Raw genomic sequence first — 4,104 nt, forward strand, 5'->3', positions numbered from 1 at the left:
TTTTGCTCCACCTCCGAACCGGTAATAATGCTTACCTAAGAGGAGGCGGCGAGGATCTGTGGGTGATGGACGGAAGGCGCCTCTCCGGGAGCTGCCGAGTTCTGGAAACGGAGAGGGGCTGGCGAGGCCAGGAGGAGGAAGAGCGGGGCGGGCAGGGCGCCCTCCGGGGACCTCGGCGGCGCCGCGGGGGCTGCCGACCCTTCGGGGATCGGCGCGGCGCGCACGGGGCGGCGGCGGCGCGGGGCGCAGCCGGCAGGGAACCTCGGGCGGCTCGGGCGCGGGACGCCTCGGCCGGCCGCGGCGGCGTAGGCGCGGCGAGTCCGGGCGGGGCTCAGGTTGGCTCGCGGTGGGCGGGGGTTGCCCCCCGTCCCCGCCCCCCACATCCGGGGGCCCGGCCGGGCTCTGGGCTGGCGGCGCGCGGGTGAGTCAGGCCGGGTTTTCCCTCCGCCTCTGGGCCAGGCGAGCGAGCGCCGCGGAGCGCGCGTCCCTCCCTCGCCAATCCGGCTCCGGCGTCCGCCCGCCCGCCCGGCCGCGTTTTCCCCGGCGTCTGCCGGCCGGCCGCTCCGGGCCGCCTCGCAGTCTCGCCCGGAGCCGGTGCCTGGAGGGAGGGTTCGAATCCGCGCGAGGGAATTGCAGCGCGCGGGGGGCACGGAGCGGCGCCAGCATGGTGAGTGCGACGCGCCGGGGGCCGGGGACTGGGCTCGGGGGTGGGGCGGGCCGCCGAGGTCTCGCTTTCCCGGCGACCTTGGCCAAGCCGCAGCCCTTGGCCGGCGAGGTGCCCGTCTGAGAAGTGCGCGGGGGTGACGGGGTGCGGTGTGCGCCCAGGTGCCCCCTGCTTCCAGACACTGAAGCACCGAAGCGCGGGATCAGGGACCGACCGCGACGCTCCTCTGGAGGGGCAGGGGGCAGGTTACGCTGCTCTCTGCAACCCCTGCAAATGTGCTCTCCTCGGAGCAGCGCCCGGGACCCATGCGCCGCGGCTGGGGTGGGGCAGGCGCCCTTGGCGCGGGAGTCTGACCCGGGCTTCGGTACCCCAGCTCCGCCGCTCCCGGTAGGCCCAGGGAGGGGCCAGCAAGAGACGCCCCCTCCCGCCCCCCAGGTAGCCCGCGGACCTCCCGCAGTTCTGGGGAGCCCACGCCTCCGCCACGATCTTCCCGGCGGGGAAATTCTGTGGGGATGCCAACATCGTCTGTTCCTCCACCTTCGCCACGAGACCCCTCTCCCGCCCCCTCTGAGATACCCCCTTCCTGCTCCGGTCTCCTGTAAGGGCGGCAGCTGCCGGCCCGCTGCTAGTGACCAGGGATCCCCGTCCTGTGGGGACACTACCAGTTCTTGGAGGCCGGAGCACCATCCCAGTCTGGCCAGAGCCTTTGGCCAAAGCGAGGGCCTGCCTGGGGCCAGGGCGACATCAGGACCCTGACTGTGTCTGGAAAGAGGACTGAGCTGGGACCTGTCGCCTCCCACCCTGTACCCAGCCCCCCAGTGCAGATTGGGGCTTTCCTCATTTGCATCTGGGGCTTAGCCTGGCTGACCTGCGACATTGGCCCCCGTGCCCTCTCCCTGCCCAGCCAAGGAGGGAGTGGAGGCAGGAGGCCATCCTGGGCCCAATGATCAGCCTCCTCCCAGGGCCCTCCTGGGCAGGGCTCCCCTGCTGGCTGGCTGAGTGTGGGTGTGTATGTGCGAGACTGTGAATGAATGCGGCCAGCCTGCTCCCGCCACCGCCTCTAGAACTAGCAGCTTCCAGGGCTCCGAGTCCCCAAGCAGCAATGCTTCCGCTATTTCTCTCTGACCCAGGCGAGGCAGGAGGAATTCCATGCTGAGGGGACTGGGGTCCAAACCTGCCTGGTTTCAGATGCCCTTGGGGGATTCCACAGCTGTGGGGGGCTGGGCGGACATACATACACTGCCGCGTGTGCCCATGGAGGGCAGCTGGTGATCCCTGCCTGGGACAGCAGTAGAGAAGGGCCTTGCCCAGGGAGTTGGAATTGTTCATCATTGTGGGATCTTGGGCAACTGGCTCCTGGGCTTCAGTTTCCTTGCCTGCCCCCCACTAGGCTGTTACAGAGATGAGCTCAGATGATGAAATAAAAGGGCTCAGAGAAATTGTGGAGTGGTATACATCTCTACGTGACTCTGTGGTGATACTAAGACTCACTCCTATGGGGTTAGATGCAGGGCTCTGACTCTTCAGGTGTCTCAGTGGAACTGGGGTATGCTGGCCTCTCCCATCAGGGCCCTGGGCCCCCCTCACCCACTGCCCCTCCTTTGGAGCTGGGACATTCCAGTCCAATTCCTCAGGGGCAGCTGCAGACACTCCCTTCAGTGAAGCTGATCCCCCAGCAGGTGGTGGGACCCTCCCCTGGGGCCTGGGCTCTGGAGGGGCTAACCACAGCCAAGGCCGGACTGGGAGCTTCAGGCCCACATGCTCTTGGATGGGCCAGTCTAGAGGAGAGGCACGCTGGGGTCAGGGTGGGCTTCTTCTTGGTTTTTTTTTTTTTAAGGTTTTTTTTTTTTAAGATTTTTTATTTATTTATTTGAGAGAGAGAGAGAACAAGTGGGTGGGGGGAGGGGGAGAGTCAGAGGGAGAAGCAGACTCCCCACTGATCAGGGAGCCCGACAGTGGCTCGAGCCCAGGACCCTGGGATCGTGACCTGAGCAGAAGGCAGGTGCTTAACAACTGAGCCATCAGGGTGGGCTTCTAAACCTGAGGAGCTGTGTACTTTCTCCAGTGCGGCTGAACATGACCTCAGGCACGTGCTTTTACCTCCTGGGCCTCAGTTTCCTCTTCCGAAGGGGAGGATGTCAGTATTCCCAGGTGTTGTGAGGCTGGGGTGAGCCCCATGTCAGGCTGACTAACGGACACCGGGGTGCTTCCCTGCGTGTCCTGTCTCTGTTTCATGGCCAGGGTGGCTCCCTAGCCTCGTGTTCCTGTCTCCACCAAGGGCTGATCTGAAAGAGATGCCCCTCTGTGTCCAGGGCTTTCAGTGCTGCTGGCTAATCTTGGGGCCAGGGGTTGGGGAACAGGAGCTCAGGGGTCCTGTTGGGGCCAACTGGGTCCTGTGCAGAATATGGCCCAGCCCAAACCTAGCCAGCACGGTCGTGGGGGGCGGGGGCGGGTTTCAGCTCAGTGTGGAGCTCTGAGCCCCAGGGCGCGTACTGAGCTCTGGGCAGAGGAGCCCTTGGAGGCACTCGGAAGAGGCCCTGCTTTTTGCTCTGATGTTCCCAGAGGGGCGGCAAGGCACTTGCCTTCCTCCCTCCTCCCCCACCAGATCCTCTCCAGCCCAGCCAGCACAGCTGCCCTGGCCTGATCAGGCCAGTCCCTGGGCCTCCAAGCAACGGGGAAGGAATGTGTGTGTTGGGGGGGAGGTGGGATGGACCCCTTTAGGAAAAGGGACTGTCCCCAGACTGAGACCTGGGCAGGGTGGAGCCTCCTAGAAGCCCGGGGCCTCAGCCCTGCTGGGAGAGCTGATAATACAGCCTGAGAAGTTACCTAGGAAGGCTTGGGTGGAGGGCGAGGGCCTTGGGGAAAGACAAAAGGAAGGGGCTGTCTTTGTCCCCTTCATCCAGTTCCACAACTCTTTCTAATTGCTTAGGTCACACATGGAGAGAAGCCCCTCATCTCACTCACTCACACACACACACACACACACACACACACACACCTCTCTGCATCTAGCGCACACACACACCTCTCTGCATCCAGCGCGCGCACACACACACACACACCTCTCTGCATCTAGCGCGCGCGCACACACACACACCTCTCTGCATCTAGCGCACACACACACTCCTCTGCATCTAGTGCGCACACACACACATCTCTGCATCTAGCGCGCGCACACACACACCTCTGCATCTAGCGCGCGCACACACACACCTCTCTGCATCTAGCGCACGCACACACACACCTCTCTGCATCTAGCGCACACACACACATCTCTCTGCATCTAGCGCACACACACACACCTCTCTGCATCTAGCGCACACACACACACACCTCTCTGCATCTAGCGCACACACACACACACCTCTCTGCATCTAGCGCACACACACACTCCTCTGCATCTAGCGCACACACACACACACCTCTCTGCATCTAGCGCA

General features: G+C 64.0%; 1 protein-coding gene across 1 annotated transcript in view; it reads left to right on the plus strand.

The window, feature by feature from the left end:
• The first annotated feature begins 466 nt into the window (after positions 1 to 466).
• Positions 467 to 4,104, plus strand: part of N4BP3 (NEDD4 binding protein 3) — an 8,935-nt gene continuing 5,297 nt past the window's right edge. Inside the window, exon 1 of the mRNA XM_032425457.1 lies at positions 467 to 667. The gene's annotated coding sequence lies outside the window, so the exon portion shown is untranslated. The remainder of the gene's footprint in view (positions 668 to 4,104) is intronic.

The sequence above is a fragment of the Phoca vitulina genome, unplaced genomic scaffold (genome assembly GCF_004348235.1).
Source record: "Phoca vitulina isolate PV1807 unplaced genomic scaffold, GSC_HSeal_1.0 scaffold32, whole genome shotgun sequence".
NCBI classification, from domain to species: domain Eukaryota; kingdom Metazoa; phylum Chordata; class Mammalia; order Carnivora; family Phocidae; genus Phoca; species Phoca vitulina.